At 41.3% G+C, this 18,184-nt stretch overlaps 1 pseudogene; it reads left to right on the forward strand.

Moving 5' to 3' along the window:
* The first annotated feature begins 16,093 nt into the window (after positions 1-16,093).
* On the forward strand, positions 16,094-17,040 carry LOC128109353 (heterogeneous nuclear ribonucleoprotein A1-like; annotated as a pseudogene).
* The last annotated feature ends 1,144 nt before the right edge of the window (positions 17,041-18,184 follow it).

The raw sequence follows: 18,184 nt of genomic DNA on the forward strand, positions 1-18,184 counted from the left end.
AGAATTGGTGACAGGCAGATCCCTAGGATTCAGTGAGCAGCCAGCCCAGCCTGCTTGGTAGGTTCCAAGCCACTAAGAAACCCTGTCCCAAAATAAATAAATAAATAAATAAATAAATAAATAAATAAATAAATAAATAAATAAATACAAAAGGAAAAGAAAAGGAAAAAAGAAAGAAAGGGGGGAAAAGTGCACAGTGCCTGAGGAACAACACCTGAGGTTGTTGTTCCACACACATGTGTGCACACATGCATGTGCATGCACACCCTAACACAAAAATAAATTCTATAGAGTCCCTCTTGACTGACAGCTAGTGTGCAAGGAACTCCTGTGTGGATTCACGTATGGAAACTGATTCTTGTCCAAGGCTGAGGCAACTGGTGAAGGCAGTTATGCAAGCTATTATACAATTTTCTAAGGAGTGAAGCAATGAAATGAAAGATCAGTGCACCAGCTGAACATAAAAAGGGTGGACCTCTTAATACAAGTGATACTGAACAAAAATGTATTATGTCCCGTTTAGGTAAAATTCCAAACCTGAGGAGGATGTTCTTGATTTTGTTCCCTTTTTCCACCTTTCCTGAGCACAGCTGTCTCCCATCAGAACTCATCTTCCCTCTTCCATGGTTCACAGAAAGCCAGGAGCCCACAGGGATGACATCTTTCCAGAATTAGCTCAGTTCTTCCCTTCCCAGTTAAGACTTCAAAATCAACCTGGAGGTGCAGGGGGTTGAGGCAGCCGAAGCCTGTTCCTCTGGCTGCTCCTTTTCTGCTGGATGAATCAGCTTTTAAAATAATGCTTCCCTTCATTTCTTATTCTCCATCTTTAGCCCCACTGCCAACTGGACTTTCCATTTCACATGAGTTTTGGTCTATTCCAATTTTCCACTTCCCTAACTCTAATCCTGCAGTTACAAATGAAATCCCAGCTGCACTAATATCCCCTACTTTCTGGCACTGAAAAGGCTGATATTTCAAAATGCCATATGTTTTCTAGATCAGCAACTGCATGGACACAAGCACATTGATATGTGAACCATTGAAGTATCTGTAAGTTACATAGGCTAGAGGCTGAAGAAGAGAGGTGGCTACATTTTTGAAACTGATATTTATTCTTAGCCACACAGTCAACTATTGACATGTTGGTTTCTTAGGGGGTGTTATTGTCATTGTTTGTCATGTCTGAGAGTCTGAAACATGAGGACTAGAGTTTTATTTTCAGAAGCCACTTTTTGAAAAGTCTGGGTTGGTAGTGTATGCTTGTAATTCCAGAACTAGGGAGGTAAAGATAGGAGGATCCTTGGGCTCCCTGGCCAGCCAGACCAGTTTAGTGGGTGAGGTTCATCCTTTGGGCTCCCTGGCCAGCCAGCCCAGTCTAATAGGGGAGGTCCATCCTTGGGGCTCCCTGGCCAGCCAGCCCAGTCTAATAGGGGAGGTCCATCCTTGGGGCTCCCTGGCCAGCCAGCCCAGTCTAAGCTAGTGAGAGATTCTGTCAAAAGAAATTGTGGGAAGTTCCTGAGACATGACACTTAGGTTTGACTGTTGAGACATATTTGTTCACGCTGTAAAGATGTGTCTCTGACTTCTGATTGGTTTAATGAAGAGTTACATAGCCAGTAGCTAGGCAAGAGAGGATAGGTGGGATTTCCAGGGAGAGAGAGGAAAAGGATGAGGAATCTAGGAGCGAGGATTTCACCAGCAGACTAGGAGCAAGTCAGACATGCCGTGCTGAGGAAAGGTGAAAAGACACGTGTCAGAACATAGATTAACAAAAGCAGGTTAATTTGAGTTATAAGAGTTAGTTGGGGGCAATCCTGAACTAAAGGCCAAACTTTCTTATTTATTAAGAAGTCTCCTTGTTATTTGCAGGCTGGCAATCCAAAGACAGTCTGAAAAGAAAGCTTGCTACATTTGTGTCTCTCCTCCACATGGATATGTCATACCCAGAGGCACACATAAACACTCATGTATGGGTATACATAAATACACACATGCAATAAGAATGCAGCAATAACCTGTGCTTCCACAGTATAGAGTTCGGGGACAGGGCCTAGGACTTACACAGAACTACTGCTTGCATCCATGCCTTTGATATCTCACAGGACATTCAAACAGCTCCTTACACTATCCTCAAGGTGCCTTTAATGATGTCTCTTCTCCTACAGGTGAGAAAGTCAGCACACAGAGAAATGAAATATTGTTCTTGAATCTTCGCAGTGAATCATATATGTGGGCTGTAATCCCGGCCCTCCAAAATTCCAGTTTCATGATATTTGGAGACCAAGAGGCAGAGACTGTGGCATGTAAGGACTTAAGGGAAGTGGGAAACAGTATTCAAAGGATAAAGATGGAAGAATCTTAAACAAAGAGTAGAACTTCTCTAGTGTCAAGGAAGAAGGGAGACATCTCTTTCAGCAGCAAATAAATTGGTGCTTAGAATTTGAAGTCAGTAGCTGATTATTTGAGTTAGTTCCCCTGGTGTGTCTTACCCTTGCCCAAGTTAGATTGAATAAATACCTATTGAACATCTAGAAGAGGTTGGGCTACCTTGATTTACTTTACAAGCCTTCCCACATTTAACCCCCATATAAACCAATATGCCTCCCTATGTGTTAATCCCTGCAGTAGGAATGAATTCAAATGAAAAATAAGACATGTCAGATATATAAATAATCCAGGACTGGACATAGAGAGGTTGCCTCCTGGGAACTTCAGTCTACAATGCTGAGGCTGAGCTGAGAGAGAGACTGCAAACCTTGCTGCCATCAGAAAGCTAGAGATGGAGAGAAAGGATTTCCAACCAGATATATCTGTTTCATTCTTCACAAACTTTCAGCTAAGCTTTACAGAATGCTTTGGCTATAGTAGATTACCAAAAACTGGAGGCAAATTGCTTAACAACAACAAAAAGATATGTATGCAGCAAGACAGATGTACTTTGTCCTAAAACTATAAGAATTGATTAATCCTTGTTATACCACACCACACCACAACGCAATGTATCTTTAGTTCTGAGACTCATGGCTTCCTGAAATTCTCACTAACAATAATTGCTTCAAAGATAGACAGGTAGTGGGTAGATAGATAAATAGATATATGATAGATTGATGTTGTTGATTATAGATTATAGAAAATAGACACAGGATAAGTAGATACATACTAGATGGATAGATGATATTAATGATAACATATGAATTGACGAAAAGATCAAGTAACTGACATGACCATTTATACTCTGGTATGTTTCCATTAATATGCAAGACCATTGCCATGTGCTTCATATTTAAGCCCTCTCTATAATTCCTGTAATTATCAAGTACACAGTCTTAGGTACTGTCAGCAACCCCTGAACAGGTGAGATGTTAAAAATGCCTCTACAGTCATCACATGCAAACCATACGCTCTGAGTTGGCAAAACTCAAATCGTATGTGAGTCTCAAAAGAACTCAAAGGCTCCTCAGAGACTCCAAGTCATAAAATGAGCCAGCTTAGAGGCAAGAAGGATGACCCCTATTAAAAGGGGATTATCGGACTTAGGCACGATGATATGACTCCAGTCTGCAGGAACAGTAATTGAATGAGAATGTATTCAAGGAGAAGCTATGGTCCCTGTGGAAAGTGTACCCTGAGAGAGCCATCACTCTTTAGTAACTTTGCCATATTTCTGTGCTACGTTATTGAAATGTGCTTAATGAGCAGTCTCCCTCTGAGAAGATACCAGATCGTCAGAAGCAGTTGTCATGAAAGATACTGCTCAAATCTAGGTGGAATTATGTTTATTCTTTCACATTTCTTCCTTGAGCAGCTGAAACAGTGGTACTTTCACTTTCCCATTTTAGAAATACTTTCTATTCATGAAAATAATGCACATAAAAAGATGAAAATTAACAATTAAAAAGTATAAATAATATAGAGATCAATGTGATCTGTCTGTCTAAACACACAGATAACTCTTGCTATCCAGATATATTATTTCCTAAATTTAGATATCCACATTATTTTTATATAAGTAAATGAAATATATGCTTATTTATGATATTTGTAGACTCATTCAATTTTTTATCCCAATTTGTTTTTCAAATTTTCATTAACCACTATAATTTTTGCTTTTTAGACAGGATCTTCTATAATCTAAGCTAGCCTTGAACTGGCTATGTAGTCAAGGACACCTTTGAACTTCTGATCTTCCTGCCTGCTCCTCCCAAGTGCTATGATTACAGGTGAGTGTCATCACGCTGGTTTAATGTGGTGCTGGAGAGTGAACACAGCGCTTCCTGTATGCTAAGCAGACACTGCCAACAGAGCTTCATTCTGACCCTGTTAATAGTAATTCCCTTGTAACAAATGTGAACTTAACTTTGCCTAGACATTCAAGCATCCTCCTGTTTACAGGCATTTTCTTTCTTATTAACAGCTAATAACTGCTCCATGACTTCTGAGAAGCTACTCCACTCTCCACCGAGTCTGCTTTACATATATTATCCCTGTCTTTCCTCCTCCAACAGAGCCACACCATACTGCCTATTGGTCAGAACATCAGAGGCAGAATTCAGTTCACCCATCCTGGTCTCACCAGTCATGTGATCAGGAGTTAGTTCCCTCTTGCATTACCAAAGTCTCCATATTTTCTCATCCTTAAAATAGATGTGAATCGAGATTACAAAATAAAATGCACAGTAAACGCACAGCACAATGTTGGACACAGAGTCGAACATTGGTCTATAGTTATGTCTAATAGTCAAACAGAGTGGGAGAGATGGCTCAGTGGTTAAGACACATACTGCTCTTGCAGAGGATGCTAGTTATGCTCCCAGCACCCACATAGGGCTCCTCACACCTGCCCCTAAGTTGTGTTTCAGAGGAGCTAACATTCTCTTCCAGACTCTGAAGATCCTTGCACTTACAGATATGCAAACCCACATGCAGCCACATGCATATATCTTTTTAAAGAAAAGGAAATAGTGGTTGAAGTTAGAGAAAAGTTAGAAAAAAGTAGGAGAAAAAATACTGTGAGTTATTACATTTCTCCAACAGGACTAACACAAGATTCTTGAGCATAATAAACTTTATTATAGAGTCAAAGATGGATTTACAGCCTAAGTCAAGAAAAACATTCAATTTGATGATCAAACATCACTCTTCACAGAAAATTTTAGAAAATATTTCCCAGAGTGATTTCTTACTGCTGTTCCAAACAACACAACTTTAATAATTTCAGAAAGTTCTTCAGAACCTGTCCTTCATAATTTGCCCCATTGCATTTGTGGGGGCCATTTCATCTTCTTGCTTGCTGGATTACTTTTTATGCTCCTTGATCCATGATTGATTACAGGTTCAGTGTGTTCCTTATTGATTTGCAGATGCTATTTTATGAGTTGTATATTATTTATGGTACTATCATTGGTTGGACATTCCACAGCCACTCTTCTCCTTTGGTAACAGTCTCCTTTCATTGTTTTTCAGTGGTTTCATCTGAAATTACAAAGCATATTTTAACAGAAGACAATCTATACGGGCTTGATATCCTACCACTTTATGCAAAACTTGTAGAAACCTTTTAATACTGTAGCATCATTCTTTGTGTTTTAAATATACTGAATCCCATACTTAGAAACCTTATAAGCCCCAGGCTGTAGGGTTGCAGTTTATCATGTTAAAATTGAAGTTGTCAAAGATCATATATATTTGCTTTCATTTTTTTAAAACTTTGATAAACAAAGTTCTTAATCTTTTACATTTGCTTAGGTACTCATCCTCCCAAGGATCTGGATAGTGTGGATGCACATGACCATAGGACACAAGGTCTCAACTTGCAGAGTTTCCTTTAACACTTCTTGTAGAACACAACTACAGGCAACATATTTGTTTAGCACATGTTGAACTGAATATGTCCTTACTTTTGTTTTATTTTCAACATATATATGTGGATGTCCTATGTGCATGCATGTGGAGGCCCAAGGATGATGTTGGGTGTCTTCCTTGACCACTCTTCATCTTATATATTGAGGCAGGGTCTCTCACTGAACCCAAAGCTTCACCTTCCTGACTATAGAGATCTGTGGAACAGGGTCCATCCTTTAGCATCCTGGAGACACACTCTTGCCCATTTCCCCCTTGTGTTTCTAATGAAATATCAGCTGCTCTTGGATCACCCATCCCCATGTAACAATGTTATTTTTCTCTAGCTGCTTTCAAGGATATCATTATGTTCAGAGTTTAGTGGTCTATGTATGAAGTTCCTAGTATTTTTGTTTATATTTATCTTACTCGGGGTTCACTAAACGTAAGTTTCTATCTTCCATTAACTTTGAAATTTCCAAATATTTTCTTTTTCTGTTTTCTTTGCCTTTCTTCTTGGAACTCAGCTACTACACACACTTGTCCTGCTTGTCAGTTTGTTGAGTCTGTAGTTCAGTCCATTTTTTCCCCCTGAAACAGGGTTTCTCTATGTAACAGCTGTGAGTGTCCTGGAACTCACTCTTTAGACCAGGCTGGCCTCAAACTCATAGAGATCCACCTGTTTCTGCCTCCCAAGTGCTGGGATTAAAGGTGTGCACCACCACCACCAAGCCAAAGTTATCACCACTTGGAGATGTCAGGGATGTAGCTCAGTGGTAGAGCACATGCTTTGTATGTATGAGGCTCAGTCCACTTAAAAAAAATCTTTTTTTCTTTCTATATTTTATATTAGGCACTGTCTTTTTGTTATCTTTTTAGAGAATTGGATGGTTCCTTCAAATTTATTTTTATTATTACTATGTATGTGCATGTGTATGTGTATATCTGCCATTTGTGAGAGAGCACTTGCTGATCGGTAAATAGTATTGGAATTCAGATCACAGCACCCTCTCAGGTGGCTCACAAGTGCCTGTAATTTCATCTGTAAGTGGTTCAAAGACCTCTTCTGGCTATCATGTGTGAGCACACACACACATACACACACAAATAGATAATTAAATAAAACCTTTAAAAGTGCTTACAATCTGGCCAGTCAGAAGTCTCTGCAGGTAAAGGCATTTGCCACCAACCCTTACAACCTGAGACCAATCACTGAGACACACATGCTGAGAGGGAAAATCAGCTCCCACAGTTTGTCTCATGAACTCCACATGTGCCCCACAACTGTATTTGTCAGTTATTCAGGGTTCTCTAGAGAAACAAAACATATGTGTGTATGCATACATATATGTGTGTGTGTGTATGTATGTATACCAATATACCTATATATGTGTGTGTGTGTGTATGTATACCAATACACCTATATGTGTGTGTGTGCGTGTGTGTGTGTGTGTGTGTGTGTGTGTGTGTGTGTGTGTGCATTTATACATGATGACCTGAGTTTGATACGTTATACCCACAATGTGGAAGGAAAAGACTAACTCCTGTAAATTTATAGGTAGCAGTGCCTTTACCCACTGAGCCATCTCACTGACACTCATGAAACAGTATTTCCACACTCCATCATAGCTCTTCCACCACCCCACCACTACTGTGTTTGTGCCCCACTCTGCCACGTATGAGTTCTTCACTAGACAGTATCAGAATCTTTCTTCCCTGCTAAAGTCTCAAAAGATGGAGAAATGTGGCTCCAACTATAACAAAAGTTACAACTTGTCCAATTGAATTCCTCTGAAATGGCATAAAATTCTTATCCACAAGCCAGTGGAGGATGTGAAAAGAGTGTGTGTGTGTGTGTGTGTGTGTGTGTGTGTGTGTGTGTGTGTGTGTGATTTTTGTTTTCCAATCAGTGCTGTCCTCATGGTAGCCAAATGTTACATGTTTCTTTGATCCTTCTCTATTACTTCCTCAAATAGCATTTTCTTCCCCAGCCAAGCAAACCTTATTGCCCAGGACCAGAACTTTCTACCAGACCTGAGAGGAGCTCTGCCTATATGGACTTCCCATAGTCTTTATCAGCATTCATCCACTGTTTCCATTTTAAATTTTATATATGAAATTGCTGTGGTATGGTCTGTATGTCAAATGTGTTGCTCTGATTGGTCAATGAATAAATCACTGATTGGCCAGTGGCCAGGCAGGAAGTGTAGGCGAGACAAGGAGGAGAATAAAGCTGGGAAGTGGAAGGCTGAGTGGGAGAGACACGGCCAGCTGCCATGATGACAAACAGCATGTAAAGATGCCGGTAAGCCACGAGCCATGTGGCAAGGTATAGATTAATGGAAATGGATTAATTTAAGCTGTAAGAACAGTTAACAAGAAGCCTGCCACGGCCATACAGTTTGAAACCAATATAAGTCTCTGTGTTTACTTGGTTGGGTCTGAATGGCTGTGGGACTGGCGGGTGAGAGAGATTTGTCCTGACTGTGGGCCAGGCAGAAAAACTCTAGCTACAAATGGCGTCCAACGTGGTGGCAAGAGTTTCCACCTAAAACCTGAGAAAAGATTCTAAAACGGAGCTAAAAACAGTTCCTAATTGTCTCTCTCAAATGAGCGGCAGCTGCCGGTTTGAGCTATTGGCGGGTTCCTAGCGTGCATGCTCGACCTGCGGTATGGCGGGAATGAGGCCTTTGCAAGTGGCACATTAAGCTGTGTGGTGGATTTAGACTTTGCTAGTACAAAACAAAAAAAAAAGAGGTTTCTGGGCTACACGCTGCTTGGCTAAAAGCATAGACCCCCGATAGCTCCCAGAGCTGGCGGTAAACCACTGCCATGTTGGGAAGCTGAGGTGGGCAGAGCCAGCAGCCACAGCTGCTGCAGCTTAAAGCAATAGATTCACAATAAGACAGATTCAAATGTAATAGTTTAAAATGTGTGTAAAATATACGTAGGCTTGAAAGAAACAAAAAAGGTGATATATACAGTTATAGAAACAAATACATAGTTTTAAAAAATAAAGTCTTTAAAGAGACAGTAAAATTAATATAAAAAATAAGCCACATAAAGATAAATATTACACAGAGAATCTGGATTGTGTTGTCTTTGGGATTTTTAACTGCAGAAAAACATTTGATTACAAAAGCTGTTGAGTTATGCCAAAATGTATATTTTAAAGATACCTTGACTTCAAAATTTGGATATAAGGATATGCTGCTTTGGAAAGGAGACTCTGCTTTTGTTTCCACAGAAAGCCAGAGACTATGGATTTGTTCCAGATTAAGATACATCAGGTTTAACCAGCCAAGGCCACCTAAAAGGTCTCTGATGACACCATGGCCCAGATGATCCAACATCCAGAACTGTTTCAAGACAACTGGCTCAGACAATACAGCCTCATGGACTACTCCATAATCCTAAAATATTCTTTGTGTCCCCATAAGATACAGCGCCACCCTCCAGCAGAAAGTAGTAAGAAAAGCTACGCCCAAATTCCCAAATATACCAAGCTGACTTTGGAGATGTGTAAAGGTTAAAACCTTCCTTTTTAAGAAAAGAAAAGGGGAAGTGCTGTGGGATGGTCTGTATGTCAAGTGTGTTGCTGATTGGTCAATAAATAAATCACTGATTGGCCAGTGGCCAGGCAGGAAGTATAGGTGAGACAAGGAGGAGAATAGAGCTGGGAAGTGGAAGGCTGAGTCAGAGAGACACTGCCAGCCGCCATGATGACAAACAGCATGTAAAGATGCCGGTAAGCCACGAGCCATGTAACAAGGTATAGATTAATGGAAATGGATTAATTTAAGCTGTAAGAACAGTTAACAAGAAGCCTGCCACGGCCATACAGTTTGAAACCAATATAAGTCTCTGTGTTTACTTGGTTGGGTCTGAATGGCTGTGGGACTGGCGGGTGAGAGAGATTTGTCCTGACTGTGGGCCAGGCAGAAAAACTCTAGCAACATGAAATTGTATAAATAACAAGATATAATTAATATAATAATATAGCCTTGGAGCTGAGAAAATAGTTCAGTGGTTAAGAGCACTGGCTGCTCTTGCATATGATGAAGATTTGGTTCTCAGCACTCACACCCATCAGGCATCTCATAACCACCTGTCATTCCAAAACCAGGGATCCAAATGCCCTCTTCTGACCTCTACAGATACTTGCACACATGATCTAAACACACACACACACACACACACACACACACACACACACACACACACACACACACACACACAAATAAATAAATAAATAAATGATAATAAATCTCTAAATATATATATTTGCTTATATATTTGCTTTAGTATATGTCATTAATATAAAAATGTATTTTGTTTCTGAACTGGAACATCTTTTAGAGCATAAACTACTTACCAGCAAACCCAGTTCTAGTCATTGTTTTGAAAACTAGTCAGGACTTCTCCAGTGTGAAGTTGAAGCTAATATTCTGAAGGTATCAATTTGGCGAAGGATAAAGAAAGCAAGAATTGAAAACTAGCATTGGTGAGTGTGGGGGAGTCGGAACACACGTCCCTGTGATATGTAAATGGGTGTTCTGTCACTGTTCTTTGAAGGAAGGAGTATTTATTTAATGTAGTAAATGAAAGATTGTCTTTGCTCATGCTGCCTGCTGCAGTCATTTTAAAGCATGTTTCATCTAACTCCTCTGGAGTGACTAAAGCTTTATGTCATGACCTCTAAGACTGCCTCCAACTTTAGAGGGGAAAATGTGATTTTGTGTTTCTAGATCAAAATGGACTCAATACTGCCCCCAACAGGCCTGGCATGGTAAGTCTTCTGATGCCCCTCTTCCGACAGTTCCTGCTATTCTCTAGCAAGTTAGGAGTTTTCACCAGCTGCAGACTGTGCATAAGAACGGCTTCATTTCAGAAGACACCAGGGGTAATTACTGCCTGACACAAGTCGCAGACACTCACAAATGACAAACAGGTACGTTGGGCTTTCTGTGTCTTGATGACAGGTGCGCTTCACGTATAAATTGTTAGTGAGGGGTAGATGAGGCTGCTATTGAGAATACACTATTTCAATGCTCAGATGTCAACTGTCTCCTAGGCTGAGGCACTGAGAAGGGACAAAAGATGCCGAAGCCAGAGCCTGTGTCCATATTCTAGTAGCATGAACAAAGGAATGATGGCCTGAAACAAGGCTTCTCTAATGAATGATCTAGTTATATGATTTTAAAATCTATCATGATAGTCATAAAGCATGATTTGAAGAAAGTATCATTTCTAGGCTGGAGAAACCGTTCAATGGGTAACAACACTTGCTGCCAACCTGCGTTCAATTCCTGAGCTCACCTGATGGAAGGAGAGAACTGATTCCCTCAGTTTGTCCTCTGACTTCCACATGCCTGCCTTGGTTCCCAGGATTAGCCATTCAGGTACTATGGTCGGTCACTATCTGCATTTATCCTGCCATTCTACAGCAAACCAGCAGTTGTTTTAGACCACTCTGCTCTATTCAATTATACCATCCCCATTTCCAAGATAAAAAAAAAAAATTTGTTTATGAATGTTTACTACTGTGTGTGTGTGTGTGTGTGTGTGTGTGTGTGTGTGTGTGTGTGCCATGAGACATGGAAGACAACTTGTGGGGGTCAGTTCTTTTACCATGTGTGTTCCTGGAATCCAACTCAGGTCATCAGGCTTGGAGCAGGCACCTCTATTCTTTGAACCATCGTTTACCCCATATTATTTAACTATTGTTGTTTTTTTCTTTGAGATAGGATCTCATGCAGCCTAACCTGACCTAAAAATCAGCATAGAGCTGAAGATGACCTTGAATTTCTGATCCTAAAACTTCCACTTCCTGAGTACTGGAGTTGGAGGTGTGCTCCCACACTCCTGGTTTATGTAGTGCTGGGGATGGAATCCAGGACTTTATGCATGCAAGGCAAGCACTCTATCAACTCAGCTATATCCCCAGACACAAGTTAAAATTTTTAACACCTCAGTTTTGCCAGAAGTTGAATCAGATGAAGTCGGGCACATGTAGCTAGCACACAGGAAAGGGATAATTTATAACTCTTCTCATTTCAACACTTGATAGAGTAGTGGATTTATAGAATGAATTGAGATTGTTGGAGACAGCTTTTAGATTACTGAACTGCATGAAGAATTAGCTAGTTACTTTCAGTCTTCAGAAGGAGAAAGCAGTGGTCTCTAGGAAACAGGATACCTTTGGTACCACAGCATCTTACCACCGTGAAGTAAAGAGACACAAGTAAGGTGGGGACACCTTAGAGGTAAGCCCTACATTAGACATACTTCCTGGATTCAAAGCTATCTGGGTAGTGTACGCTGTGCCAGTCCACCACCATGCCAGTTTCATGGGTGTGAGGCCTAGTGAGTCCATTGTCTTTGTCGGAAATGTTCTTTTTCTGCTTGTCTTTTCTGTGTATGTGTGTTCATGTGTGTGTTTGTGTGTAGATGTGTGTATATGCATTTGTGTGTGTGTTTGTGTAAGTATGCATGTGTGTATTATACATTTGTGTGTGTGTGTATGTGTGTATGTGTGTGTGTGTGTGTGTGTGTGTGTGTGTGTGTGTGTGTGTGTGTGAAATTATGTGTGTACATCGAGCATAGAGGGAGGCCAAAGCTCCTCAGGACATTACCTAGGCTGTTTTTTGAGATAGAGTTTCTCACTGACCTGAAGCTCCTAATTAGGCTTACTGGGCAGTGAGCACCTGGAATCTGTCACTCTCCAGCTTCCTAGTGCTGTGATTACACCACTCCCAGCTAAAAGTACTTGCTGGGCATTGAACTCATGTCCTCAGGCTTGCCTAGCAAACACTTTATCTACTGTGCTCTCTCTCAGTTACATTTTATAGAAGACAGAACGTTTTATCCTTTTACTCATCCCAGTGAGCTAGCCCAGAATATTCAGACCTCACACTCACATACTACAATGATCATCCAAATATACATCGAGCTCAAAGAAATTTCCTAGGAAATTCTTAATTGTTGACTTACTTGAGCTAAGGCTGTTTCTACCCACTCCAAACTGTGGAGTTATCAGCTTCCATCTTCATTTTGCACCTAGCAGGTGTGTTGGTCCCTGGAGCTCTTGATACTTAGCCATGGACTTTTCTTAAAGAAAGTGCCTCTAAGTTTAATTCCATTGACTTCTGTCTCTCCTTGTTTTAAGAAGAGTGCATTGCCCCTGCAGTCACCACTGATCCCAAGTTTCTATGATAACACAACTCTTAAATCTTCTTTCTCAATCCAAACTCTGTGTGTGTGTGTGTGTGTGTGTGTGTGTGTGTGTGTATGTGTGTGTGTGTGTGTGTGTGAGAGAGAGAGAGAGAGAGAAAGAGAGAGAGAGAGAGAGAGAGAGAGAGAGAGAGAGAGAGAGAGAGAGAGAGAACCTAAGGTCAACCTTTTTTGTATTAGGATGCTGTCCACCTTGCTTTAAAGATAGGATCTCTGGTTCTCTGACCAGCCTGGAGTGAACTGAGTAAACCAGAAAGCTACCCTCACCAGTGCTCGGATTGCAAGTGCATGCCATCACAGCTGATTTTTGCACATGGTTGTGGTCATTTGAATGAGATATTCCTCCATAAGTCTCAAGCATTTGACTACTTGGTCCCTAGTTGATGGCTGCTTGGGAGGATCAGAAGGCATGGCCTCACTGAATGAATTGTCATTAGAGGTGGGCTTTGAGGTTGCAAAAGCAACATACCATCCCTAATTTGTTCTCTGTTTCCTGCTTATGGTTTGAGGTGTAAGTTCTCAGTTGCAGCTCCCACTACTTGCTGCCTGCTGCCTCTACTCTACCATCATGGACTCTAGAAGCATAATCCCAAAATAAACCCTTTATTCTGTAAGATGCCTTAGTCATGGTGTTTAATCACAGTAACAGGGGGATAATTAGTACAATGGCCTCGGGGCTTGAACTCAGGTCTTAATATTGACAAAACAAGCACTTGACTCATTGAACCACTCTTCTTGACAGTCTTTACTTCGTTTGAATTCTGGAATTACACTGTCTCTGGACTTCCTTCCTACCTCACAGGCCATTAGGTTTGCATGCTCATTTCTGGTTCTACCTTACTCAGACTGAGACATCTCTTTTCCCTGATGATTTCATCAGTGCCTACATGTTAAAATTCATCAGCTGAGTACCTTGCCTCTGAATGTCTGTCTCCAATCATCTGTTCAACATCCCCACATGGAAGCTTTAGACACACCTTGACTTGGACTCTCCCCAAGCAGAGCTTTCAGAAACATCTGCATCTCAGTGTTGTAACCCAAGCACTCTCACTGCTCAGAGACCCTGTCTGCAGCTCCACACTTACTCCCACACTTCAAACCCAGCACAAAAGCACGCTCATGCTTACATCCAAACAGACATAAACAGAAACTTTCTTCACTATTACTTCTGCCTAGGGATACCTAGTGTGTTAAAGACTTCTTCTGGGAAGACACACACACACACACACACACACACACACACAGTCTATTCAGCACAGATAGAGGACCCTTGACAGATCAAAGTAATGACTGCACCAAAGTCTAACTTGGTGAAGCAATGAATGTTTACTTGGGTTGCTAACACAAGTATGAGTGAGGGAATCACTTACCAGATCCTAAATGACTCAAAAGCACTTGTCTCATCTAAAAGCCCAACCAAGCATGGGTGGCAGCTCATAAAAGCTGTATCTCTGGGGCTCTCTGTACAATTTGCAGGTGGCTCCATGGGTCTGAGAATCTCTTCTCTCAACTCAGCTTATCAGTCTTCCCTGCCCTCAATGTTTTTATTGTTTCTATAAAGCTGGTGAGGGGCCTTCAAGAATCTTGCAAGTTTTAATTTTCCCAGACATGACATTTGTTTGCCTCCTGAATCATAAACTGCCCCTATCCCTCCTGGATGAACTGTTCCCATTAAGAGGAAATATTTCAGACAGTAACTCCAGCGTAACCATTTCAGTAGGATGTCCCCAGTCAATTTCCGATAGATGTTGTAAGAACCCAAATTGATGATGCTGCATTAGCTTGCTACCTTGGTAAAGTTACTCCAGTCATCTTGCTGGATATTTGAGCACTTGATTTGAGGATGTCTTGCTGACTGTTGGGTTTTTCTGTCTACCTGCTACTTGGCATTTGTCCTTCCACTTGGCTTGCTACATACTCAATAAACACAACCATTTGAAACTGGATTCATGGCTCATTCTCCGCGTGGAACAGGTGCTAGGGACTGAATTAATGCCCTCATGCTTATGTGACACTTTACCAGCTATCTGGGATGGCACTACTGAGCTATATTCGCATTCCTGTGTGATTGTTAAAGATAGATGGGCTCGTGGTATGGATAACATCAAGTAGGTGAGAAGACATTGGAGCACTGAGAAAAGAGGAGAACCAGTGTCTCTAGCCACTGCTCTCTTCTAGTCTTTCTCTCCCCTCCCCACGCCCCAGCTTCTCTCTGCATGGCTGTCCCATGTACTCTGCCTTTGTCCATATCACCACCTGTTAGCCCATACATTGTCTCTGCTCTTGATTTGCATGTAGATTTTGCTGTGGAACTTCCCATAGCCTGCTCATGAGCACAGTCTATTGCCTATTCACTCAGGTAAAAACCTAGGAAATTCTCATGGGTTTAAGACTAACAATCATAGCTCTTATGGGCTGTTTCTGCCCACCTCTAGTCCAAACACAACCAGGGATGGATAGTAAGTGGACGTTGTCCCCTTGCATATGACGACAAAGTGAGTCTATGCATAGAGTAAGAGGACAAGCACTGTCCACCCCATAAAGCACCCTCCCAAGGATGAACCACCTTTAGAATGTATCACAGCATGGGCATCAAAGACCTGTGCACAGAAGAATTTTAAGAATTTTGCAAACCTCACTGTGAATTAGATCACTTCCAATTTTATCTCTATCTAGGGTATATTCATTAGGGGAATTATTAAGATTACCTACCCATTGTGATTTACTAATCCTTTTGATAACATAAAATTAGTGTGTTAATGTGTATGTATATCCCTGTGTGTGAGTGCCCGTGTGTGTGTGTGTGCATGAGTGTATGTGTGTGTGCATGCATGCACGTGTGCATGTGTGCATGCTCGAGCATATGTAAACCAGAAGTCAGCCTCCAGAGTTGTTCCTCATAAAAGCTGTCCACCTTGCTTTTGTTAAGACAGGGTCTCAGGGTACGTTTGCTGCCTTATTCCTTTCTGCCTGTTGACGTGCCTGAGAAAGCATCGCTGAGGGCTCTCGTTTTCCTGCAGTCATGTCTAAGTCAGAGTATCCCAAAGAGCCGGAATAGCTGTGGAAGCTCTTCATTGGAGGGCTGAGCTTTGAAACAACGGACGAGAGGCTGAGGAGCCATTTTGAGCAATGGGGAACACTCACCGACTGCGTGGTAGTGAGAGATCCAAACACCAAGCAATCCAGAGGCTTTGGGTTTGTCACATACGCCACTGTGGAGGAAGTGGATGCCACTATGAGTGCAAGACCACACAAGGTGGATGGAAGAGTTGTGGAACCTAAGAGAGCCGTGTGCAGAGAAGATTCTCAGAGACCCTGTGCCCACTTAACTGTGAAAAAGATCTCTGTTGGTGGTATTAAAGAAGACACTGAAGAATATCACCTGAGTGATTATTTTGAGCAGTATGGAAAGATTGAAGTGATTGAGATCATGACTGACAGAGGCAGTGGAAAAAAGAGAGGGTTTGCTTTTGTCACTTTTGATGACCACGACTCTGTGGATAAGATTGTTATTCAGAAATACCATACTGTGAATGGTCACAAGTGTGACGTCAGAAAAGCCCTGTCAAAGCAAGCGATGGCTAGTGCTTCGTCCAGCCAAAGAGTTCGAAACAGTTCCAGAAACTTTGGTGGTGGTCATGGAGGCGGTTTTGGTGGCAATGACAATTTTGGTCGAGAGGGGAACTTCAGTGGTCGTGGGGTGGCTTTGGTGGCAGCCGTGGTAGTGGTGGATATGGTGGCAGTGGGGATGGCTATAGTGGAAGCAATTTCGGAGGTGGTGGAAGCTACAATGATTTTGGCAATTATAACAATCAGTCTTCAAATTTTGGACCAATGAAGGGAGGAAACTTTGGAGGCAGAAGTTCTGGCCCTTATGGTGGTGGTGGCCAGTACTTTGCTAAACCACGAAACCAAGGTGGCTATGGTGGTTCCAGCAGCAGCAGCTATGGCAGTGGCAGGAAGTTCTAATTACAGCCAGGAAACAAAGCTTAGCAGGAGAGGAGAAGCACAGAAGTGACAGGAAAGCTAAGGTTACAACAGATTTGTGAACTCAGCCAAGCACAGTAGTGGCAGGGCCTAGCTGCTCCAAAGAAGACACGTTTTAGACAATACTCATGTGTATTGGCAAAAAACTCCAGGACTGTATTTGTGACTAATTGTATAACAGGTTATTTTAGTTTCTGTTCTGTGGAAAGTGTAAAGCATTCCAACAAAGGGTTTTACTGTAGACCTTTTTTCACCCATGCTGTTGATTGCTAAATGTAATAGTCTGATCATGACGCTGAACAAATGTGTCTTTTTTTCTTTTTTCTTTTTTTTTTTAAATGTGCTGTGTAAAATTAGTCTACTCTGAAGCCATCTTGGTAAACTTCTCCAACAGTGTGAAGTTAGAATTCCTTCAGGGTGGTGACAAGTTCCATTTGGAATTTATTTATAATTGCTTGGGTGGAGAAGCCGTTGTCTTCAAAAGCCTTGGTGTAGTTAAACTGCCAGTTACTGTTGTGACTTTAATGAGTTTTACCATTAAAAGGGTCATCCAAGCAAAGTCACAGTTTGGTTACAATAAAATGGTTGTGGGCACACCCTATGCAACATCAAAATTGAATAATGGTATCAGATAAAATAACAGATGGGAATGAAGCTTGTGTATCATCCATTATCATGTGTAATCAATAAACAATTTAATTCTCTTGAAAAAAAAAAGACAGGGTCTCTCTGAAACATGGGACTCACTAGTTAGTCTATCCTGGCTGGCCAGTGATCCCCAGAGTTCCTCTTGTCTCCGTGTTCTCAGTACTCAAATTGTAAGCATATGCCATCATCCTTGGCTTTTTTTTTTAACATAGGTTTGGGGTATTGAACTTGGTCCTAAGGCTTATATAGCAAACACCTTATGGACTGAATCATCTTCCTGCACCAACATCAAATCCATTCTATAATGTATTTAAATTATTGTACTGATGAGAAAAACTAGGGTATATTTAAATAACTGTGTCACTTTGTTCAAACTAATCACTTTCAGATAATTATAATTGTAGTAGAACTATTTCATTAAAAGAAAGTTTTAATATGGAAACATGTCTGAAGCTCCTAGCAGGAAGAGAAACCTGGC

This window comes from Peromyscus californicus, unplaced genomic scaffold (genome assembly GCF_007827085.1).
Source record: "Peromyscus californicus insignis strain IS unplaced genomic scaffold, ASM782708v3 Scaffold_14__1_contigs__length_90479793_seg_2, whole genome shotgun sequence".
NCBI classification, from domain to species: Eukaryota; Metazoa; Chordata; class Mammalia; order Rodentia; family Cricetidae; genus Peromyscus; species Peromyscus californicus.